The sequence below is a fragment of the Papaver somniferum genome, unplaced genomic scaffold (genome assembly GCF_003573695.1).
Source record: "Papaver somniferum cultivar HN1 unplaced genomic scaffold, ASM357369v1 unplaced-scaffold_135, whole genome shotgun sequence".
NCBI classification, from domain to species: Eukaryota; Viridiplantae; Streptophyta; class Magnoliopsida; order Ranunculales; family Papaveraceae; genus Papaver; species Papaver somniferum.
The window spans coordinates 3354677-3380876 of record NW_020622713.1 but is presented as its reverse complement, the minus strand read 5'-3'; the positions used below and the strand labels follow the sequence as shown (position 1 = coordinate 3380876).

The 26200-nt window shown below is 37.7% G+C and overlaps 2 long non-coding RNA genes across 10 annotated transcripts; both read right to left on the bottom strand.

The window, feature by feature from the left end:
* Nucleotides 1-3362: 3362 nt before the first annotated feature.
* LOC113334144 lies at nucleotides 3363-8228 on the bottom strand. Of its 9 annotated transcripts, none has more exons than XR_003352552.1 (7): nucleotides 7264-8228; nucleotides 6797-7164; nucleotides 5705-6075; nucleotides 5352-5555; nucleotides 4371-4461; nucleotides 4059-4263; nucleotides 3363-3888 (listed from the first exon to the last, which is right to left on the bottom strand). It is a non-coding gene; the product is annotated as an uncharacterized LOC113334144 (long non-coding RNA). The 9 variants fall into 9 exon arrangements; XR_003352549.1 differs by having other exon boundaries at nucleotides 7269-8228; XR_003352551.1 differs by having other exon boundaries at nucleotides 7329-8228.
* Nucleotides 8229-17469: 9241 nt separating this feature from the next.
* On the bottom strand, nucleotides 17470-21819 carry LOC113333931. Its single transcript, XR_003352444.1, has 9 exons — nucleotides 21532-21819; nucleotides 20231-20293; nucleotides 19013-19566; nucleotides 18817-18900; nucleotides 18445-18578; nucleotides 17994-18167; nucleotides 17749-17817; nucleotides 17627-17663; nucleotides 17470-17494 (listed from the first exon to the last, which is right to left on the bottom strand). It is a non-coding gene; the product is annotated as an uncharacterized LOC113333931 (long non-coding RNA).
* Between the last annotated feature and the right edge of the window lie 4381 nt (nucleotides 21820-26200).

Genomic DNA, 26200 nt, shown 5'->3' with positions numbered 1-26200 from the left:
CTGGTTTTTGGATTGATAGATGATTGTTTTTTATACAAGTTTTTGGATTATTTTGGAATAATAGCCTTTTGATCAATTGATATGTCGAAATCTGAATTGCGAGTGCAAATAGCAAAATCATTCGGATGATTGGGTCATCGGCTTCCATGGAAAGTGTGAGAATCCATACAATAGGTCGTGTAAACATTATCTGGCAAACTTACTCGTTTTAGGGTCTTTCACCAGAACTGGGTCTCCAGGTAGTAAATCTGAGTCTTTATGTAATGACGTTTCTTGCCACGAGAATTCCCCGGTCGTTCTTTATTGTTGGTGGAATATCTTTTATGTCGATCCGTAGTAAGGTGGGGAATCTCTAGTCCCCAGACGCAATCCTCCCGAAACTCCTCTATTCTTAGATGCTTCAAAGTATGGCATTCGCTGGTAGGAAGATGGAAACGAGAGTTGAATTTGTAACCGAGAGATCAATCTCCCACTGTGGTCTCCAATTGTTTGAGGGGGAAAACCGTTTCTGCTTATTTTGGTAACTTCGGGTGTGTGGGTGAGAAACGAGTCTAAACCCTAAACAATGTATTGCGTGGGAGTACTTTTGATTTGAGAGATCAATCTGTACAATCCTGGCCTAAATCAAGAAACGGTCGTTCCAGGCTTGCTTTGGTCACAAAGTGAAGGAGAAGGGTTGGTCTTTGGTAGGAAAGCGAAGAAAGTGTTGAGACCACAATAGTTGATTATGGAAGTGTGAGCGTTTTTGTGACTTGTATCAGAAAGTAGAACTGGTAAGCCGGATGGAAAGCTACCAGGTGATTTCTAGATGTTGTGTGTTGCCGACCAAAAACTTTTTTTTGGTGGAAACAGATGAGGCCTATTTATATAATTCATAGTGAAACGTACCCTGGTCTCGTAAGAAGTGGAAACAATTGAGTGGTGGAAGAAAAAGAGTAATGTGTAACTGCCAGACGTTATGCTTCCATGATGAAGGAAGTGAATTCGTGTAACCACCGGTCATTACTCTTCCATGATGAAGGAAATGAATTGTTTACACCGTTAGTTTTTACCACCACTAATTATCCCACTTCATGACACTTTCTTGTAACGGTTGCATTGCACGCCGCACGCTGTAAACCGCCAGACCAATACCCTGATGAGCATCCCCCAGTTTGTGACATATTTTGATGTCTCGAGTGTTTTCGGGAAAACATGTAGCACTTTGTTACGTGTGGCAAGTTAAAATTGAGAGGCTTGTCGCAAGTAAATATCATGTAATGCTAGGCTCGTCATAGCTAGTCGCCTAAAACTTGTCGCAAGCTTACCGTTTTGTTAGCGAATTTCGATGGTCGAGATCGCATCTTGTGAATAAGGGTAGTCGTTGATTGTGGCTACCTTGTGTTGGTGCCTGAAAATGGCGCAGTGGCGTTGCGGTATGATTTGTGCATGCCGGGGGCACGATGGCGCAAGTGGCACCTGATGTAGCCATGGTCGCTGGGTTTTAGGCAGTTGGTCGCCTAAAAGTTGCCACAAGTCCATCAGTTTGGTGGTGAACTTAGATGACTGAGATTTCCTCTCATGAAGAAGGATGGCCATTGATTATGGCCACATGCTAATGGCATGCCGTTGGCATAGCCATGGCATGGCGGCGTGCTAGTAGCCGCGGCATAGTGGTATGCTAGTGATGTTGCGGTATGGCCAAAGCTAAAAATTGGCTCCGCATCCAAAGTTAGGGTTGGGCGTCGTGGAAGGATTTATCGTGGACAAGTCTTGAGCCGTTGGGAGGATTTGGCCTCGACAAGTCTTGGCGTCGTTGGAAGGATTTGGCCTGGACAAGTCTTGGTGTCATTGGAAGGATTTGGCCTAGACAAAGCGCCATGGAGTCGGACCCCCATGTGGCGTGGAAACATTAGCCTTGTTGCCACGCCAATCCCATTGCTCTGGGAACGTTATTGGCTTTGGTAGCAATTTGCTCAAATTAGGGTTTGTCGAAACCCTAATTAGCGCACGTGGCGTGCGGCTGCGGCATGGCGCTACTTTTGTGAAAATGGCGCTATGGCTATGCCAAAGAAACTATGACAAGGCCATGGTGTGGAAACGGCCACAGGGGTAGAAATTGTCGTGGGTGGCTATTTATGGCAGGTTGCCTCGAAGTTGGCATGTTGCGAAGTTGCATGGCATGTTTCCAAGGTAGCACAACATATCACCAAGGTAGCATGGCATGTTGCCGAGGTAGCGTGTTGGCATGTTGCCGAAGTAGCATGGCATGTTGCCAAGGTAGCATGTTGGCATGTTGCCGAATGCCAAGGTAGCATGTTGCCGCTGCAAGGTGCGTTTGACCTTTAATGTATAGTAGCAAAGTTGGGGTAACCTGATTGGCCACAAAAGGGGGCCGACTAAACAAAAGGTGCGACCACACTTCTGGTGAGAGTGTGGTGCATTTAGGGCGACCTGATTGGTCAATGGGAAGTGGGGCCGGCAAGCTAGGGCGAGGCCACACTTCCAGTGCACTATGGCGGTTTTAAAGCGACTTGATTGGTCGATGAAAATGGGGGTCGGCCGGTAACATGGGGCCGGCCTTGTTCGGAATGCGCGTGGCGCATTTAGGGCGACCTGATTGGTCGGTGGGAAGTGGGGCCGGCAAGCTAGGCCGTGGCCACACTTCCAGCGCGCTGTGGCGGAAATTTTGACAAGCAAGGTCTGGTATATTGCGCGAGGTGTGAAACCCTAACTTCTGCAAGTTAGTCAGGTTGACTGAATTCTACGTGTCGACACAGAGTTCTTTTAAGTTCGTTGCCAGATAGCAGCATACTTTTCTGATTGAATACCTTATGCAAAGATCTTATTCTTGATACTTGGAGATTCATGCTACTCTGTTGCGAGTGAACACAAATCGTCATGCCATATCAACATTAAGAGTTCAGCCGGGGAACATCGCATAGAAAGCATCCAGAGGAACTTATATTAAGTGAATATGCGTGAGGCGCCGAAATTTACAGAACATATGGGATTCGCCAGTCTGGATAAATTTCATGTAAATATGTTGAGCGGCTCAACAAATTTTCCAGTGGAGAGGTTAGCACACGTGGCTCTGTTTCCTTGCAGAGTGTCGTCACTTCAGATGCAAAGTTTTACGATTTTAACCCAAAGCTAAAAACCACCATCAACAACAACCCAACTATGTCAGAAATTACAGAAATTTGACGGAAAAAAGTTTTGTGCTGGTAAAAAAGATTCAAGTATCTTACGAAAACTAGTTAACATAAAAACTGATCCATTTAACTATGTGCCAGTACAAAAAACAAAAAAAAATCAAGAAATTACTATTAATATTATTATTATGCGTGCATATTCAAATTTGAATTTGTACATCAAAGGCGAGCTAAAATCAAGAACTCACTACAAGATAGGAAAAAATTACAAGGATCAAAGAACAGATGATATGTGTGGTAAATAATTACATGAAAGGAAAAAATCATAAATCAATACGAAGCTACTTCAAAAAAAAAAGAGACCTTTTCTTTTCTTCCATTTCATAATATACTACTAGTGTATTTGTGTTCTCTTATTGTATTTATCTTAGACCCATTGAAACCCCATAGTTGCACCTTCTTTAACTTTCTTACCATCACTTGACCCATCTACAGCAGAAAACACTACGTAGCCAGCATTCAACGGTGCAACAACATGGAAAACAAGGCTAATGGTGCAACGATGAAAATGTTAGGCATTAGTAAATGAGATCTCAATTCCAGCCATGGTTTCTGTAGATATCTTACAAATACAACTAGAAAGTTCACTGTCAACAATCAAGGAACAACCCTTCACCGCCGCGCGAGAAAAATCCACCCTTAGGATGCTGAACATTTTCAAGCCTGCAGTAACAGCAGCCATTGTTTCTATCTCCTGCAAGACGAATTCATAGAGTTGCCAATACAATTAATAAGTCATAATCATAATAGTGATCCCCGGTGACAAACAAATCAATTAGCAAGCAAAACAATGCACCTAACTGTAAGAGTAAGAGATAATTGTGAAACCACACAACCACATCTACATGTTAATTAAATACAAACCGGAAATTGAGTCTCTTGGCCCCATGCATATGCAACGCTTGACAGAAAGAACCCCGCAGGTAGTTGTCAGTTCGACAAAAAACACCTCCTCTGGAGCATCAGCTACATCAGTCTTCTTAGCCACGAAGTTGAAATGGTAAAGAGTGCATGTCTCAAGAAGCACCTGTGTAATGCAACCAGGCTCCACCAGCTCATATTCTGTACCCTATGAATTTTAGGCCACGACAAGAGAAAAAAAAAAGATTAAGGGAATCCAAAAAAGAAGGCGATAGGTTTTCAAGAAAAGCAATAAAGATTCAGAAGAGAACTGACTAGGTGACTGTTATAGATACTCAGGGCTTCGGCTGCAGGCCTTGCTCCAATATGAACTGGTTTAGATGTGTAGTTACATTCTGAATCAGGCCTGAAATTGTCAAGATTAAAACCAAAATCACTCAAAAGTTTAAGCAAACCAAAAGCATTCAATTGAGTTTAAGATAAAGATCGAGAATCCAGATGTGTCAATAACCATGGCTAAGTTTAAGTTCACAACCCCTACTTGCCCTATGTTCGTACACAAACAAGCTTTGACCATGACATTCTATTCATACTTGAAAACTAAATCACTCACAAGTCTAAAATGAGTACTGCCTAAGCTCACCGTAAAAGCATAAACATACTACACAAAAGGTATATGAGAAAGACAAAGATAGTAAACACGCAATTGGGTGACATTCTTTTATATTACAACGTACATACATATGAGTTCAACTGCCATGGAAAAGAAAAGGAAGAAGAAAATGCACCAAACTATAACCTACTTTAGTCAAACTCTTTAGACGAGTCATTCTTGTAAGAATTACGTAAAATAAATATTTGGCAGTCAGGACTCAGGATGACTACGGGGAAGTTAGTATGTTCTTCATCGTTATGTGTCAATTAGGCTCAACGTAAAATAGTGATACTTAAAGCGATTGGAAGTGTTTAAGATGTATTGGACACAGGTAAGACAAGGTAAGCAAACATTGTAGCGAAATTGTAGTAGAAGTTAAATCAGGCGATTGGTAAAATATGAATTGCAAATAAAACCCAGAAACTAATATCAGCAACCCCAGGAAAGATTCAATATACGTAACAAAAGAAAAATGTTTATAACAGGTAAAGAAGTAGGATTATGTACTAAAAGAAGGATGACAAATAAATAGCTAATAAGGGCTTCCAAATCTCCCAAACAAAAACACAATTTATAACTTAATTAGGGATTTCAAAACCCCAGCACAGATCATTGTTGTTGGAAAAACTAAATAGAATTACCTGGTAGGCACAACCCTTGAACGCAAACATTTAGAGCCATCAAGTGAAGGATCAGACGCATCCGTCGAACGCAAACTTTTGGAGATAGATAAAGAAGAACTACCGCTGCCATCACGGAATAATCCACGTGCCCCACGCGAGAATCCTCACTCTTAGGATACTGAACATTCTCAAGCCCGTAACAGCAACCGTTGTTTTTATCTCCTGCAATACAATTAGTCATAAACCATGATAGTGATCCCCAATTGACGGACAAATTAATTAGCAAACAAAACAATGCACCTAAGTCCTAACTGTAGCAGTAAGACACAAATGAAACCACACAAGACACAACCACATCGACATGTACAAACCTGAAATTGAGTCTCTTGGCCCCATGCTTTTGCAGACACAACCACATCGACATGTACAAACCTGAAATTGAGTCTCTTGGCGCTGGTAGTTGTTAGTTCAGCTAAAAATATTTCCTCTGGAGCATCAGAAACATCAGTTTTCTTAGCAGTGAAGTCGACATGATGAAGAACGCATGTCTTAAGAAGTGCAGATGTAATATAACCATGCTCCACCAGCTTATATTTTGTACACTATGAATTTTACTGCTTCTTTGTTATAGAACCTCATGGCATCAGCTGCAAATGGCCTTGATAAATCACGAACTTGTTTAGATGTGTAATTACGTTCCTTTCTGGTTTTAGCAACCAGGTATTCTGGATCAGGCCTGAAACTGTCAGGATTAAAACCAAAAACTCAAAACTTTGAGCAAATCAAAAGCATTCAATTGAGTTTACGATAAAGATTGAGATGTGTCAATAACCATGTCTGAGTTTAAGATCACAACCCTACTTGCGCTATGTTCGTTCATAAACAAAAGATTTCACAAGACATTCAATTCATACTTGAAAATAAAATCACTCAAAAGTCTGAAAAGAGTACTGCATAAGTTGACCATAAAAGCATAAACATACTACACAAAAGGTAAATGAGCACGACAAAGATAGTAAACAAGCAAAGCAGTACATTCTTACATATTACTACGTACATGCAGAGTTCACTGTCCATGGAAAAGAAAAGGAAGAAGAAAATGCTCCAAACAATAATCTACTTTACGAAAACTCTTTAGAGTCTTACACGAGTCATTCTAAAACAAATACTTGGCAGTCAGGATAGCTATGGAGAAGTTTAGTATGTTTTTCATTTTTATGAGTCAATTAGGATCACAGGCAAAATAGCGATACTCAGAGCAATTGGCAGTGTTAAAGATGTATTGGAGATGGGTAGGACAAGGTAAGCAAACATTGTAAAGTAATAGTAGTATAAGTTAAATCAAGCAATTGGTAAATATGAATTGCAAATAAAACCCAGAAACTAACATCAGCAACCCCAGCACAGATTCGATTTGCGTAACAAAAGAAAAATGTTTATAACAGGTAAAGAAGTGGGAATACCTACTAAAAGAGGGATGACAAATAAATAGCTTCCAAATCCCCCCAAAATAGCAATTAACAACTCAATCAGGGATTTCATAACCCCAGGTCCCCAGCCCAGATCGATTGGATATTGTAGGATGCTTCAAAAAACACAAAATAATAATAATTGCTGGAAAAACTAAATAGAATTACCAGGCAGGCACAACCCTTGAACGCAAGTAAAGGATCAGACGCATCCATCTAGCACTAACTTTTGTAGTAGGATGATGAAGAAGAACTACCGCTGCCGTCACGGAATAATCCACCACCGCCATGTGAGAATCCTCCACTCTTAGGATGCTGAGCATTTTCAAGCCTGCAATAGCAGCAGCCGCTGTTTTTATCTTCTGCAAGATGAATTCATGGAGTTGCTAATACAGTTAGTTATAATCATGATAGTGATCCCCAATTGACAAACAAATCACTTAGCAAGCAAAACAATGCACCTAACTGTAGCAAGTAAGAGACAAATGGAACCACACAAGACACAACTACATCCACTAGTAAAAACCTGAAATTGAGTCTCTTTCTGGCCTAACTGTAGAACATCAATGCATCAGCTGCATATGGCCTTGTTAACATCACGAACTTGTTTAGATGTGTGGTTACATTCCTTTCTGGTTTTAGCAACCAGGTATTCTGGATCAACAGCTATGATGTAACCATCATACCTACGGTCATGATTCAACATATCTACTTGACCTAATTAATCCTAAGATCCATATGCCAGAGATTCACCCTCACTTTCTACTCATTCCCTTCATAACTGATACTATACTTCATCCCGGAACCCATTGATGTACCCACTTGTCCAAAAATGAAGAAATGAAAATCCAATTGTATATACACTCCTTCACTTTGTCTCCCAAACATCAACTGAAATAAACCCCTCTTCTCAAAAGCCCTAAAAAAATAATGGTGTCAGTGAAATAAACAAATTTATCTAAGAAAGGGAAGAACCTTAATCGACCGAATGCGAGTTTCAGATACAGAAAATCGAAACCCAAATCCCAACCCTAATCAACAAGACAGTGGATTAACATCATTAACAAGAGAAGAAGTAATTCGAAGAAGATTACGAAGAGTTAAACGAACCGAGGTTTGATAAAGATCGGGATTGGTTTTTAATTGTTGAAATGGTGATGACCATAGTGTCAGTGGTGGTGTGGTGATAAATTAGGGTTTGTAAACGGGGGCGATTTCTTTTTTTTTTTTTGATTTTGGTGGATCTGTTGGTTCGATTTGTTTGTCAATGAAGGAACTAATAATTACTTTACTTCTGGATCTTGTTGGATCTGTTAATCATGATACAAAGTTGCGTTCTTCATTGTTATGCTTTGTTTTGATTTTCATCGATTCAGTGGCTTCTCCTGTTTTATGCAGGCGTCGACAAATTGATTAAGGAGCTAGTGCCGGCCGTGGTTGATCAGGAAAATGGTAAAAAGGTTATCATATAAATATTAGCAAAAATGAAGGGTATAATGGTAAACTTAATTAGTAATTGTATTTTATTAAATTAACTAATAAATTATTAACTAAAAGTCAAGAGTTAACCGAGTCAACACGAGTCAACGTTTGTTCCAAGTACCAAACATCAATCTGGACAAATATTAGACCAAATTCTAAATATGGACAAAACCTGAGTACCAAAAACAAAATAACCCTCAATTAAACAATACTATGCTATCAGATTCAGTTCTCGAGCTAGTGATTAGATCTTCAAACTCCTCAAGATTTCAACCAAAAACAAATGATAAAGAAAGATACGCTACCAGCCGAATCCTGTATCTTAGGTTCCGGATTTCAAATTTGTGAGAGGAAACATCATAGTGTGAACGTATTATGTTGTTGATGATGCTATGTCGAACCATCTGCCATGATTTTGCTGTCGAGATGTATTTGACGCCATTGATGATGATCATAGAAGCAGTCGCTGTTATTGTTGGTTTTTGGAAACTAGGCTTTGTTTTCTACACAAGTCGGCGGGTTATTTGGGACTGGGTTCGGGTCCCCAGACCGATGGCGAAACTAGAATTTCAGAAAGGTGTGGGCCGAAAAAAGTAAAAGTTGCGCCGTACCATTAAAAACTAAACAAAGTGGATCTTATAACTAAACAAAGTGGATCTTGCAAAATAATGTATTCGGAAATTAACGCGTGCATTACAACCCCAGAGTTGTCAACATCTGCGTAAGTAAAAGCCAACAAAACGAATGATGTAATAAATTTCAAATTTCCTGAATTGTCTAAAATATCTTCTATTCTTATTCAGCCCAAAATTAACTGAGCAAATCAACCTTACGTGTTGTCTCGATTCCATTGTTTACCTTCTAGTTCTCGTTTCTAGTCTCCCAACATAAGAAAAACTCAGATCTACGAATTCATTTTCCCTTTCGATTCTCTCTTCTTCTCCTGAGACCTCAGATTAGAAACCAAAAATCAATTATTGAAACAAGTTATGACCTAAAATCAAAAAAGTAGAAATCAAAATCACGAAAACTGGTAAAAATGGTGAAGAAAAATGCTCAACAAGATCAAAAGAAAGATGATCTGCTCATGTAAAACGATTAAAAATTCTTCCCAAAGGTAAATTAAATCCTATGTTTCATGTTCTTTGCAAATTATTTAGGGTTGAAACAACATGCATCAGCGTTTTCCTTGTCCAGGTTGAAAAGACTTTTTGGTTTCACCAACTATTTTCTTGATTATTACGGTTAAATAGAACTTTATTCATGTTGTTCTTGTTCAGATTAAAATAATTTTTGGTTTCACCATTTTTCCTTGTTAAATTTCTTTCCACTAGAACTGTTTGTGGTGTTAGTTTATTCTATGGTTTCATCATTTTCACTTTGTTAGAATTGGTTCCATCGAAACTGTTGATGGTGCTAGTTTATTATGGTCTTTTTGATGAAACCATGCCTCATGAAAAGAATATATCAGAAAAGGTGGAAGACATGAGAGCAAAGCCGTCCTACAAGATACTGATGCACAAACCACCAAAGAATTAGAAAAGAAGACACCACTTTCACTGGACACGTAAAAATTAATACACTATCATCTAGTTGTAATACTTGTAATAGCCTTTTGCAATATTGTCTGTTTTCTTTAAAAATTTCTTATAATAGTAAAAGATTTAAAAGGTTTATGAATGGTTTTAGTTATGATTACCACATTTATGTTTATTGGAACCCTGTAACTAAAGTCAAACCATATCGATATATTGGATGTGCAACGAAATATTATGTGTTTAACTGTTTTATGATGAAACCAAAAAGGTTCCAGCATATTGCAGGTGAAACCAAAAGGAAAAGGGTCATATCAAGGCTTACTCTCGTAAGATGTAAGAAAATGAATCTTCTCTGTTCCTAGAGTTTTGGACCATGAAGTATTCATGATCCTGATTTAAAGTCTTAATCACAACCAATATTCTTAACTTAGATGCTGCATATAACAACAATATGACTGCTTATACAGGGTTCATTCCTGGTCTTAAGACACGCATATATTTCTAGGCAAAATTTTGATATGAAAAGGAAAAATAGTAATATATTTCTAGGCACAAAACATTTTCATGTTCCAAGGCACAAATATAATAACACTCAAGTATTAAACTACATCGGACTAAGCATAGTTTGATGTATGGTACTGAACTACTATAATATGGTCTAACAAATAATTTCAAAAAACCACTAGTCATTTTAAAATTAATGATACGGTTAGAAAAGTAGTAATGTGATTTTTCTCCGTCCATAATTCATATGGGTGCACTCAGAAATCATATCTATATATTTAGGTGAGAACAAGCACTATGTTTAAGTGATTTTTTATTTTGACATAGTTGTAAAAATGATGAAACCGAAAAAGGTTCCAATATAATTTGGTTCCAAATATATCAGTAAAAATGATGAAATCAAAAAGGGTTCCAACATATTGCAGGTGAAACCAAAAGGAAAGACTTAATCTAAATAAAACACCAGCATAAAATTAACATGTTTAACTGTTAAAAATGCAGACAAGAAAACAAATGGACATTAACAATCAAAGACAATGAAATGTCAAAACGTAAGGAGATGTAAAACATTAATTGAACAAAATCGAAGAATCTTCATTACGGTCGCACATCGTTTTCATAAGATGCAACCATGTTTGATGGAGATTCGATTACTACGATTAGATCAATCCGAAGATGATAATTCGAAGGATTAAAATGTAACTTCTCTTATTTTCTTGGAATTAAGCTGAAAGGAGACGAGATCTGAAAAAAGATGTTCTTCAATTTCTTCAACACTAAAATTCAGTCTTAAGATACAACTCGAAGGATTGAAATCTACGATCTCTTCACTACTTCAACTAAACTAAAATGAAAATGAGATCTCAACATTGATTTCTAAGATGTCAGGTATAAAATTGAACCAAAAATAGTGATGAAATTGGGAGAATCAGATTTATTTATACCATAAAATATAAATACATGAAATTTCGGTAGAGAAGATCTCGCATTCTCCCTGTAAATTTGATCTTCATAATTTCTGCAGTTGTTTCCCCCAAAATCTCCATTCTAAATATTGTGTATTGGTAGGACTAGAAGAATCCTACAATTATACTAAACTGCAAGTGCACAACGTCTATTATATAAAACAGGGAAAATACAAGTCGAACCCACAGAGACTAGGTTGGTGTGTAGTTAAATTCAAAGCCTTACTAAACTGATTCAGATCGAAAGGGGTTTTTTTCGATACAACGAAATGTTTTTTATGAGAATTAAATAAAAGAACAAAAATGTAAATGAAAAGAATGATCAAGGAAATTTGTTTCTTGGGGAATAGTGGTGAATAATTTATCCCCAAACTTCTTTTTGTTCTCTCAAATCCTCTCATAATTTCCTTTTGTTTGGTCGGTTTTTTCTCTCTTCGGCGATGCTCCGGCGATTTTCCCTAGCGCTTTCCTGTCATATTCTTCCGTCGTTTTCATCATGATTTTTACCCTTTTTTCTTTGGTTTTCGATTTCGATTTTCTTCCCTTGCCACAGATTTCCAGTTTTCATTCCCTTTCCTAGTTTTTACTCGTTATTTTTCTTATTCTCTTCTTTTTTAGGGTTTGGGTTTTTCATTTTAGGGTTCATACGCAATCTCCATGTCTATGCTTACCAGGTTTTCGTCTCGTTTTCTGTTGCTTGCAACAACCTCTTCCCAGCTGTCCTTGTGCTCGTCTACAGCTCCTTCCTCCACAGATGACGCACCAGATAATGGCTCCTGCCATTGTCCTTTCAAGAATTTCGATGGATGCCAAGATGGAGTTAATAGCAGAGGTTATACCAAGGGATTCATTATGCGACATCTTTACGACAGACTCCTTTTCTCTGAGGATAACAAAGCCATCTGCAGAGAATTGATTGCTAACAATTCGAATATTTACATTGCATGGGAGAAGACCTTGAGCTGTCTGCGTATGTGGCTGTGCTGTAGATATATGCATCTACATGCCTGGAAGAAACCTTGTAAAGGCCGAGATGGGGTTGTACTTGGCGATGTTGTTGTAGGCCCTCTCAACGGTGCAGGAGCATATTTCCTCATTCACGGTTTGGCTAAACCAGTTGAGGTAAGTGTTGTGTGTTTGGATAATGCATGTAAATTAGTTTGTGATGTTGTGGAAGATGGTAGTGATGTTGTAGGAGTTCTCTCTACTGAATTACTAGATGCATTGTTCCTAAGACAGGTTACAACAGTAACATGTATATCTCACCAGTGTCGTCTTGCATTCTCGAGAACGTTGAAGAACTGTCTCGACAGAATTATAGTAAACCCTGCTAACTTTTCAGCTTAGCTTCAGCTCTTGCTTCTTCCCTCTTGTACCCTGGCTTTGTTCAACCGGAGAAGTGCAGCGGAAGCTAAATCTGGTAACATAAGGCGTTTGCAAGTTTCTGAAATCAATAAGGACCTCTCAGTATGGAAGGAGCCCAACAGTTGTCTCACGCTGGTGAACAACTTTCTACAGCAGTCGGTTTGTATGGGTTCTAAAAAGGCAGATTCGAAGAAACAAGGTACGGCCAATCTGACAGCTTGCCGGAGGAAGATAGGGTGCGGCCATTTTGCTGCTGCAATCCGAGTATTATCTTCTTCCGGGGTTGCTCCATGCAGTGAGAAGACATACTTAGATTTTCTTGAAAAACATCCACCTGCGCTTCCTCTTGAGGTTCCAGTTAGTGATGTCATAATCGACTCTGTTACGGTGGACTCCAGGTCTGTTTTGGGTGCTATCAAAAGCTTCCCAAAAGGAACGTCGTGTGATCGTGACGGCTTATGGGCTCAACATTTAGTGGATGCTTTGAGTGGGGCTGCAGCTGCTGTAGCGGATGATTTACTCTCTTCGATTTCAGGGGTTGTCAATCTTTGGTTGGCCAGCAAAATGCCCTGAGAGCCTAGGAGAGTTCATTGCTACTGTGCCCTTGACTTTGTTACTCAAGCCTGGGGGTGGTCTTAGGCCCATTGTAGTTGGCACGGCTTTGCGCATGCGGGTTTCTAAAGTGGCTGCTTTTTCGGTAGGTAAAGACATGGCTTCTTATTTGGGTGACTACCAATTCGGGGTTGGAGTGCCTGCTGAGGGTGAAAGTATTTTACATGCCGTAAATCCCTTACTGGAGTTGAAAGGTCACTCGGAAAAAAAAAATTCAATGTTGCTCATTGACTTTTCTAATGCTTTTAACATGGTGAGCAGATCTCAGCTCATCAAGGAGGTTCGTCTTCATTTCCCAGGTATTTTTCGCTGAGTAGAGTTTTGTTACTTGCGGCCTGCTAAACTTTATTATGACCAATATACTTTGTCTTCTGCACTTGGTATCCATCAATGTGACCCTCTCGGTCCCTTGTTGTTTGCGGTGACACTTCACCCCCTGGTGAAGACTATTGCTTCTCGTTGTAATCTTGATTTGCATGCTTGGTACCTTGATGATGGTACAATTGTTGGTGATACACTGGAGGTAGCTAAGGCCTTGAGCATAATTGAAACTGAAGGACCAAGCAGGGGTTCACACCTTAATGTAAAGAAACGCAAGTATTTTGGCCTTTTATTGATCCCAGAAGCACAGTTGATGGTGTTTTTCCTCCAGATATTGATAGACCTTCTAATGGTGTCAAACTTTTGGGTGGACCCGTGAGTTTGGATTTGGACTTTATTAGTGATGTGATGTTGAGCAGGGTGCACAAGACTGTTCAACTAATGACCGCAATCAAGAAACTCAAGGATCCTCAAAGTGAGATGCTATTACTTCGCAATTGCACTGGTGTGTATAGATTATATTTTTTTATGCGTACTACCAATCCTGCAACCCTGCAACCAGCCGCTGATCTTTTCGATGACCATTTGCTTAAGTATTTGAGACTCTTAATTACTGGTGTTGGTGCTGGTTTTGGTTCTTTGCAACATAGATTAGCTACCTTTCCTATAAAAGATGGTGGACTTGGCATTTACACCATGGCTGACACCCCGTACCTACTGTTATCTTGCTTCTCAGAGCCAGACTGCTTCGGTGCAAAAGGTGATCCTTGGTAATTTATTCTCAACAGATAAAGGCTATGTTTATCAGTTTGCTCTGCAGAATTTTATTCAGGTATGTGGATCACCTTCTACTTACTGTGTCAATGATACTGCCCCCCCTCCCCCCTCCATGCATTCGCTGGCAGTCACTTATTTTGATGCATTTAAGAAGCAAATCCTAGACCAATTCTCTATGTCTGCAAGAGACTCTATTTTGTGGCAGTATAACCGTGTCAAGCATGCACAAGATTATTTATTAGTTGTACCTATTAGTGGTCTTAATCAATGCCTCAGACCTAGACAATTCAGAGATGTGCTTTGCCATCGACTTGGTATCCCACTGTTTGTTGAGAATATCTTATGCTCAAGTTGTAACAAATCTATGGAAATCTTTGGGGATCACGCGCTTCACTGTGCTAAAGATGTTGGAACTAAGTTTCGACATGATCTTGTTCGAGATACTGTTGCTGACATCTGTTACAAAGCTGGTGTGCCTGCGCGCAAGGAAGTTTCTCTTGGTTTTCTGACAGAGGACGACAAGGATTTGAGGCCTGCTGATATCCTTGTTCTCAAATGGGAGAATAGGCAAGACGTTTGCATGGGTGTCATAGGTGTTTCGCCCTTCACTGGTGAAGGTGTTCGCTCTTTCGTCCCAGGAAAAGCTATTTCTAGTGTTGTTTCTCGAAAACGTACTAAATACTTGGATAAGTGTGTTTCACACGGACATGGTCTTGGTGTCCTAGCTTTTTCTACTTTGGGTGAGCTTGGGGAAGATACTTTATGTTTTTTCAGGCGTCTAAAGAATTGTTTAGTTAGCAACGATGCTAGTAGTGGCTTGGGTAGTTCTATTTTTCATAGATTAGGCATTGATATTCAGAAAGGAGTTGGAGCCCATCTTGTGGCTAGGTTACCAACCAAAATCTTTGTATGATTAGAAGATTATTTGTTATAATTGATTCCTTAATAAAAGAAGGATCAAACACTTGATAAGAGGGCACTAGGGCAATTGAAATTCACCACTTAACCTACACCATATTATTTAGCTAATGAAACTATTTTTGTTCCTTATAGTAGACAACAGGGAAGATTCGAGTATGCCGCATATCCAAGGCTATCTTCATATGGATGATTTAAAATCAACTAGAGTATTAATCCCTAACATTAGTTTTGTCTTATTACAACACAACTAATCACATATTAACAACAATCAAGTAAGCATGAGTTGAAGCACAACATAGAAGTATTCTGACTACCTAGGTTGCATAACAAACAAGGTGAAAGTAATATGTTGTAGCACAAGATTAAATATATCCTTAATCATTTAAGCATAACAAGAACAATAACATCAGCATAAATAACCTAACAGTACCTTAAGGGTTTCATCTAAGCCCTAGCTTATAAACTTAGAACATAGCAAAAACATGAGACATATGAAATTCAAAGATGGATAAAATCATTCATGCAAATTTCTTTGTTCAACCGATTTCTACAAGAACAGTTTTGGAGAAGATAAGTTACAACTGATTTCTATCTATGACCCTTCTTACTTGGATGCCTAAATTACACCACATCAATCCTTATTTATACATGAATTTCACCCAAAATTGGGTTTTAATTTGTCAAGAAATACAACTGAAATCTAGGGATTGAGATGTCAATCACTCACCAAATGGTACATAACAACTGATTTGCGCTCCATTGCGTTCACCCACTTCATTATCATCAGAACCATGTTGTTGTTGAGGGAGCTTCAGAGTTGTTTTGTACGGAAATATTCTCTTCACTCACAAATTCAGATTTCTTCTCTTTCTTATAACTCAATATATGGTACCATGAATCAAGTGGATAGGCAGAGGTAGGAGAAGTTAAAACCAAGTGATTTGACAATAAAGAGAGTTGGTAATTTAAGAGTGATGAATCATTCATGGCTGCACAGTTGAAACATGGAAGAGAAAAGGTACAGTTGAGATGGTATGGGCGATGATACCGATGGTTTGAGAAGATGGGTCTTTTTCTGATTTTGGAAATGAGAAGGGAAAGTGTAAAGGGGATTACTTGAGTGTTAGGCATGTGTAGCTTGTTTAGATGTTCAAGGGTAAGATTTGTTGACTGATAGGCTCAGAAACCTACAATAATAATACTACAAGTGCACAACATCTAACTAGTAGACAATGGCAAGTACAAGTCGTTCCCACGAGGAATGTAAAAATACTACTTCTAACTAATACCAAAAGCTAACCAATCAAATTCAATCTTTCAGAAGTTTAAGAACTGGTAAATAAGACTACGAAACTAGACAAACAAAATAATAAAAATGTGAGAGTCGGTAACCAGAGTTTTATGATATCCACTACTGCTACTATTCAATTACTGAAATGTAACATAATTATGATTATGTGTTTATTTTTTTTCGTTTTATTGACATCACTTATTATTAGGATAGTACCGCAAATGTCATTTTGTTTCCCATTTATCTATTTATTGTTGCCACACCAAAACAGCCAATTTGGGACGGATATAGACGTTGCAAAGTATTTAGCCAACGCGTACATTCGTTCGGAATATGGCGTAGCAAATTTTGGTGCAACGTAAAAATCGGTTGGGCAAATTAATTTGTGCAACGTATATATGCGTTGCACAACCCGTTGTGTAACGTTTTATTCTGCTATTTGTGCAACGGATTCTTAAATTTGTGCAACGGCTACACTAATTTAGGCAACGTATTACACGAATTTTAGTAACATTTATATACGCTGCAAAAGCATTTACAGGTAAAAAATCCGGCGATAATTCCGGCAGATTTCTGCACCTGAATATATATTATGCACCTTCATATATCATTATAGATCAACTAAAAAACCCAATTTTTCATATGAACATATGGTTCGTCATCACAATCCATCAAGATATATCGGTTTGTAATAAAAATATGAATCCTATGAATTCCACGAGTTGAGTCACGTAACAGATGAACTATAATAAACCATACAATTATTTGGTTGATTCAAAGATAAATACTAACAATGGTCACGAATCCAAGTATCTGAATTTGAAAGTATGAATTAGTTCATAAGAATACCTTCAGTTGTTTACATATATGTTGTAATAAGAAGTACCAATGGAGGAAGAGCATTAAAATCAATATCCTGCAGAGTACAAGATAGAATTATAATCCAGAAGTTGATACAGAAGCCTCATAGTTTATTGACGAAACCAAAATGTTGACACTTCAATTCAGAACATAGGAAATAAAAAAAACATCTCGATAGAAAACTTACATCGTAAACAATGTTTGTCTAAAATTTAAGTTGAAGCCTGAAAAGAGGTAGAAGTTAAGGTTAATGGTAAAATTCAATGTGTTAACGAGAGATAACACAGAACCTGGGGTTACTGTTCACACCTTATATGGAAACATGACCTGCAATTGCTTCCCATAATGTCTGGGCATCGCATCATCGACTGAGCACGTCTGTGTAAGTATAAAAGAGAAACAAGCTTGTTATAACCACCGGAATAGATGGGCACTCTCAATCCCACCACCACCAGCTATGAATTATTATTACTAAGCTTTGAAGACAAAAAATCTAACTGAAAACAATAATGTTCACGCTAGTATAAAACACGATGCGGAGAACAAACACAAACCTTGGTCCTTGAGATTCTGATAGCATCGAGCAAATTCAGTGTAGTTTGAGGCAGTTAATCAACTACGATAATCGATTCAGAAATAAAATCAGATAGGAATGACTGATCAAGTGTAGTTGGATGTTGCTTCAATACTCATTGGCATGATTTATGCAAGTTTTCATACTGATTACCCTGGACACAATAAATCTGAAAAGTAAAACTAGAGGATAAATATCTGCCAATTAGAACTGAAGACCCATCATGAACATCTCCTGGAAGATGGTTAATCAGCAAAAGCATGTTTAGCTCCTTCATCCACCATGACCCACCCAATGGATTCACTCCAGTACAATCTAAAACAAGTACTGAACTGTACTATCCCCACGTGGTATATGGACTAGAAAACAATTACCATGTATAAGTTTTGATCATTTGAGTTTGATTGGGAGTATGATATTCAAAATGATACCTCTTCACAGGATCTTGTACTTCAGTAATAACCTTTCCATTTTATGGACATGATATTCAAAATGCTGCTCTGGTGCTGGTCATTATGATGTCCTCATCCTGCCTGGGCCTTGGCTGACCTTCAAGGTGAACATTCTGTCGAGGAATTGAGAGTGTCAAGTATATAAAAGTGAGAGAAAAAAATGGAAATAAAAAAGTTGAATAACTAATATCTTTGATGCGTGCATACAGAAAGGTCAGTCTCTCTGTTAGTAACTTATTACTCATTGGCATTATTTATGCAAGTTTGACCTGATTTAAACATTAACTTAGATCAATTCAATTTGAATCTATCTGAAGCAAATCATAGGAAGGCGAGGATTCAAATGCACACCTTTCAAAAACAAATAAGATGGGAACACCAGCCAGTTAGCATGAAATTGAACAGCAACTCTTCAATACTCCACAAGTAACTGAACTGCAATCACCATGATTGAAACATCATCTACATATATAGAAGAACAGTGAAAAGTGGAAAACTCTCACCAGTAAGAATGATAAAAAATCAAAGTCAAGAACAGGTACCAAACTGGTGCAAAGGAAACCCCTTATCTGAAAAAGAAAAGAGAAACTCCATATCCTCGCTCCATTTTACCCAAGTAGGCAGTGGTAGCTGTTTTAAGAAGAAATAATTATCTCCTTGAGGGGCATCCCAAAGAACTGCTGCTTGGGACATTCTACAATAATGAAGACAGGCTAGATTATAAGATTGATGCTCTATTTCTAGCCTATGATTCACAACGAAACAGAAATAATCATTCTTATGAAATGACCAGCAAACTGATTCCTAAGAAAACTGAATGCACAAGAATTTTACTCAATTATAAGCAAACTCAGAGCAAACTAAACTACTGGCAATACGAGAGAGGCAGAAAGTGCAGAATAATAGAAGCACAAACAAGAGCAAACCCTCTCTGCGATGAACAGGTTTCGTGCACGATACGTCGATACCTAAGTTATAAGCAGCCAATAATAAGCCAGTAAGAATATGAACATACAATCTTATACAACAACAGCTGATCAAAAGCTGAACAGATTACCCGACCTTTCAAGTCCTTAGAACCACAATGTTACTCTACAAAACCTGCACCAAAACACAAATCGTACTTTAAAATTTGTCGTCTGACAACAACATAGACAACAATGATGAGCAGAAATAGTCAGTTACTTTCTCACTAAGGACTATGTTTGTATCCATAGCTTAAAAAGAAAAACAATGAAAACATCCACCAAGAAACAATATTTAGCTAACCAAATCACAATCTTAACCTTTCTTTGTATCTTATTCATCCTAGTATTCTTCTATGTCTTTCATCATCCAAAAGCTGGTACTATTTGTTGCTGTCACGCCCCCATTCAACAAGGAGATAGTTAATCTAATACATGTCGTAGGTCTGCTTAAGTTTAAAAAAAATCTATATAACATTTCCAGTTCTGGACTCGTCACTATCAGCACCTTCCAAAAATGTTTTAAGCAAAGACCATTTCATATCAGATTCCGAGGAATACTAAAAAGAAAACAAGTTTGATCTTTATACATGAGTCTTGCATAAAACCAAAATACAAGTACTACTGTTTTTCTACAAGACCCCTTATCTTTAAGTTTGCTTGAAAAGTGTATCATACAATACAAAGGTAACATCTAGTTGGCATCTAAGATGACCATCACCTAAATAAAAAATGTACACACAGAACATGTTTAAGAGCACTGCTACGATACTCCAAGGAACCAACTTGAAATTACTCACTCGTGCCAGACATAGTACTCGTCTTCCCCTGTTCCGTTCTCAGCTGTAGTAGATCACCTGGCACTGAAAAGGACATCGACATGAGTACAACCCAGCAGGAATTTACATATCAACGTTATCAGTTACAAATGATAGCTAATATAAGGAAATGGTAAATTAGATATCACCTCAAAACATTTTAAGGAAATCAAATTTATAATCCCATTCTTATCTATACATTTCCCCTCTTTTCTATCCCTTATTTTTTTTTTAAAGATTTACTCCTAATGTTTCTACAGATGTCTTCTTAAGGAAAAAGACACAACACGTATCCAACCCATTATATCAGTCAAGATACAAAACATTTATTTTAATTAAAAATGTTAACTAATGGAAGGCTTATCCCCTGGTGCAACACAATTTAACTAACAGGAAACATTAAGCAACTCATTATGGCTAATTAAGCTAGTGACTATACATAATTCACAAATACTACCAGCAAATTCAATTTATTAGTATTATATTAAATGTATATTTTTAGTCCTTACGGTTGCAATATCCAAAATACCTATGGTCAGAGCTCATCCAAGTTGCATTACACAACCTAATTTGTCAAAAGAAGCTTTAACATTTTATTGACAGTTCTTGTTTAGATCGAAACAATGTCGTCAAATGTCGGTCAAGATAGAAGCACCATTTTTATAAAGCGAAGATCAAAACTGCTGGATTAGCTCTTACTAGTTACTGCAGCTGAACTGAAGTTGTTATTTTGCTTACTCTAGTTTTGGGTTTGATAGAAAAAAAATAATGAAGTCCCATCTATCCACTATATAGAGAGGGGAAACTCAGTACTCAAAAAATCAACTGCAAGCTACAATTCATTTTAAAGGAACCATCCAACTTCCTAGAGAGGAACCTAAACAAAAAGATGCAGGCATAAAGACAGACACAGGGTTGGAGTAATAGTACTTCTAACTCAGCTTTCTTATCTAGGCATACAAAAAGATGCAGGCATACAAACAGACAATATTGTTGGTGTTCCTAAATTAGGTACTACACTGGTCGGAGTAGAATCCCTAACTTCAAAATACCAAACACCAAGACTCCAAAGTAAAACCCCCAACTTCAAAACACCAAAACAACTTCAATAAACACATTAAACTGAAATCTAAATATACCCATGCTTTAAAAGTAAAAAAAGAACACCAAAATCTGTACATGCAATAGGACTCGAACTTCACAGAATTAGGTCAAGAAATAGATCAAAAGATAACCAACAAAATTAAAATTAAACAACAGTACTAGTAAATAATGGTTTATACCTGATGATAATCAACTATCAGATGAACTGATTTCAGATTTCCGGAACAAAATTGATTTTGGATTCTAGGTTTAGGAATTTTTTAAGGTTCTCGAGAATAGAGATTCTAAGTTTTGATTACTGAAACTCAGATTTTGATTTGGTTAGGAAAGCTAAAGAGCTTTTAGATTTGATTGTGAGAGAAGGGTTTTGATTCATAGAGAAAGGTTTTGGTATCGAGGGTTTCGGTTCTCTGAGCCGAGAGTATGTCTGAAAAAACTAGAGAGAGAGAGAGTAAAAAACGAGAATAATGAAATTTTGGTGAAATAAGTAAGAGGGAGAGAGTAATAAAATATTTGGTATCTGAAAAATTATTATATAATAAATAAAAAATTGATATTATATAATTGCCAAGGATGCCCAACCTTTTTATGCGTTTCAGAATACGTTGCTCCATTAATTTTATTTTACAAATCAATATTATTTCTTTTTACCAACGTATTTTTTTATGTGGAACGGATATTTGCACAATGTTGCAACGCCAATATCCGTTGTACACCTCCGAAACTGACAAAATACAGGATATGGTGTAGTGCACCCGGGTGGTCGGAATTGCTTGTACTTTCTACAAAAGCATTAAAATAATGTCATTATCAAAATATTGAATCCTAGCTAATATAAATATGGGTATAAAATGTAGCACTTACGTTCTTATCGACACCTCCACACTTATATTTTGCTAGTCCCGAGCAAAATAAAAAATAGGTGCGCTCCACAACTGGATAAGTATCCGCTAAACAGCTGGATATGGAGATGTCTGCTAAACAGCGAGACAGATCCACGCACTAAACAGTGGTATAGAGATGTCTGCTAAACAGCTAGACGAAACCACTAAATAATTGTATAAAGATGTCTGCTAAATAGCTAGAACGGACCCACTAAACGGTGGATAGTGTTAGAGCATTGCTCGGTCGAACTCGCATGCGTTGCTATCTCAAGCATGTTTGTCAATGTTAGAGATCAAAACTATAAGTCTTGATTTCTAGTCTACTATAGCTAAGTTTCGGACTAGGATAGTAAGTGTAGTTGAGTTCAAGGACTCCATGGCGATTCATCATACAAGACGAAGATCTACTCAAGGAACCGGTGGAACTTCTCGACAAAAAGGTATGTGGAGACTTGAACTTATCTGTCACTCAAAAGTCTATCTATTCTATCTCATACTCTTTGAGACAAAAAGTGGTATGCTATATATATAGACTATGACTATACACATTTGGTATTTCGAGCCGAGTATACCTCGCCTATCTATATCTCGAAATATGTGTTGGTAAGCTTTTCGCTTCGACCAAGTTTATCTTTACTTAGTGACGAAAGTCATGATATGTTTCAATCACTTTGAAAATTGCTTTGACGAGAAATGGCGCAACAACTATATAATGTCTTCTAAGAATGTTTCAATTATTGGAATGAGAGTTTAGATTACATAACCAATGGTGTACATAAACATTTTTGTGGAAACACAGTTATGTATAAGTCATATTCCTTGAACCAAAGTTTTCGAACTTTGTTGATCAAGAGAACCGGAAGAATGGCAAGTGCCAAGTCCGTGAACTACCGAACTTCTCATCCCGAGAAATTCTGTTGGAGTTGACAAGCTAGTTGCGTGAGTACCAATCCGCGAACCCAGTCCGGGAACCGGCGGAAGGTCTTTTGCCGAGATTTTCTGCTGGAGTTTGTAAACTCTGCCCGGTTGCTTAAGTCTGCGAACCTAGTGTGCGAATTTGAGAAGGTTATATATCTAAAGATGATTTCTGAACTTAAACTTAAAAGGACTAAGGAATGTTATTTCCAAACCGTGGCTATAAAAGTTCATGAGCCGATTCGAGTGAATCAAATCATCTTTGCTTCAATTGTGTCTTGTGTAGTTACATAAGATTTCCTTGCAGTTGAAAAACTCTCTAACTAGTTCAATTGAGTCATTTGAACTAGTTATGGTGAAGAAGAACATGGTTGATATGAAATGCTCATATGGCTAACCTTTTGGTTGACTATTGTTGAACCAACAATGTACACGTTTGGGTACGATTAATAAACCTAGAAACGTGCATTTCATTTGTGTATAACAAGCTAAGTTTTCGATCTAACGGTTGAGAAATATTAGCATGAATCTAAATCAGGTTTTCATCTAACGGTGGATATTGATTGCTTTGTTACCAAGGCAAAACCCTGATTTGAAAGACTATATAAGGGGACATCTAGCAACTATGCAAAACTAATCCCCACACCTTACGTGTGATACTAGTTTGCATGCTAGAGTCGGTTCTCCTTTAACCTTTGGTTTTCTTCTTCTAAAACTAGGTTAAACGACTTGAAGACTTCATTGGGATTGTGAAGCCAGACCGATACTACTTCTATCGTAGTTGTGTGATCTGATCTTGCATCTTCTATCGTACGAGTACAATCATATTGATTGGCTTGAGATTGATATCTCCGATATGCAAGATATAAAGAGTAATCACAAACATTTTCGTCTCATTGTTTGTGATTCCGCAACATCTTGTTTCGCTACAATACGATTAAGATTTTTGTGAGGTGATTGATTAATCTAGGTTGTTCTTAGGGAATATAAGACCAGATTATCAATTGGTCCCTGTTCACCTTGATTATTATCAAAAGACGGAACAAAAACTTTAGGGTTTTTCTGTGGGAGACAGATTGATCCTTTGATAAACTTGTCTGTATGAGACAGATTTGTTTATTGTCAAAGCCTGCGATTTTGGGTCGTAGCAACTCTTACTTGTGGGTGAGATCAACTAAGGTAATCAAGTGCGCAGTATCCTGCTGGGATCAGAGCCGTAGGGAGTACAACTGTACCTTGGATCAGTGGGAGACTGATTGGGGTTCAACTATAGTCCAATCCGAAGTTAGCTTGGAGTAGGATAGTGTATGTAGCGGTTTAATACAGTGTGTATTCAATCTGGACTAGGTCCCGAGGTTTTTCTGCATTTGCGGTTTCCTCGTTAACAAAATTTCTGGTGTTTGTGTTATTTCAATTTCCGCATTATATTGATTTATCTTTATAATTGAAATAATACAGGTTATGCGTTTATATCATCAATTAGTATAATCCAACCTTTGGTTGTTGATTAACATTGATTGATCCTTGGACATTGGTCTTTGGTACCGTCCAAGTTATTCCTTGTGTTGATTAAAGACTTGCTGATTTCTATTAGCTTGAGTAAATCAAAACAAGAGAGAGATATTAACTCCTTGAAATACTTTTACCTAGATTGAGTCTGACTGTCTAGTTGATTCTCTAGAAAGTGTTTCGGAGTTAGTCTATATAGATTGCTAAGCGAAATATTGGGTGGTGTTGTTAGACCCCCGCTTTTTCAATTGGTATCAGAGCAGGCAAACATGTTCAAGACCATACAAGTCTTTGTTTGTAGCGATCTGACTCTATGGACAGAGGTACTATCTCTATTAACGTACCACCAGCCTTCGATGGATCCAATTACTTATGGTGGAATATCGCTATGCAAGCTTTTCTTCAAGCACGTGATTTTCAATCATGGGTATATGTTGTTAATGGCTATGATGCTCCCGTTGTGGCAGTTGGAGATGTAAACGTTCCCAAACCTATTGGTGAATACATCCCTGCTGAGATAAATGCTGCAAAGAAAAATTCCGACGGTTTGAAATCCATCATACATGCCATTAACCCAACTCTTCAGCACCATGTGTCTAATTGCACTCGGTCTAAAGATGCTTGGGATATCTTAGAAACCGTATTCAAAAGAAACTCCAGTGAAAAGGAAGCTAGGCTTCAAAAACTTAATTCCGATTGGGAAAACCTTCATATGGCAGATGAAGATACATTTGATGAGTTTAATCACAGAGTGTCTGAAATTGTTAATGCATCTTTTGCATTGGGAAAGACTATTCCTGAAAAGGACATTGTGATGAAAATTCTCAGATCCCTGCCGTCTAGATACGAATCTAAGAAGCATGCCATCGTTGAGGGAAATAACCTTGATAATCTTTCTAGAAATACATTGGTTGGAAATCTAAAGATCTTTGATCATGAGCATACATCCAAAATCGGAAAGGATGTTGTCTTTAAAGAACAAAAGAACACTACATTACTTGATAAGAGTAAAAGTGTTCATGTCTGAGGATGATCAGTCTGAGAATGATTTTTCGGATGAAGATCTTGAAAAATCAGTCTCCTTGATCACAAGACAGTTTAGGGACCTTCTATTGAAGAGAAGTAAACGGTTTTCAAGAGACAAACCTAAGTCATCAGATAAACCTCACAATCGCATTCCTCCTAAAAATAGGGATGCTGACGAGGCTGATGACGAGGATATGCCACAGTGCTTTAAGTGTAAAGGTTTTGGTCATTTTGCAAATGAGTTCCCAAATCGTAGAAAATACACTGGGAACAAAGGTCTTGCTGTAACACTTGATGAGATGTCTGAAATCTATGATTCTGATGAAGATAGGAAATCAAGTGTCGGTATTCTATGTGAAAACATTGATTTTGATGATTGTAGCAATACATATATCAACCTTGATGGTTTCGATAAATAAGAGAACCAAATCAAGCTGGAAGAATCAATTGACCCATCTTTTGGAAACTTTGTTTGTAATTTTTCAGGATCTACCTTGTGTCTAGATGTTGTCAC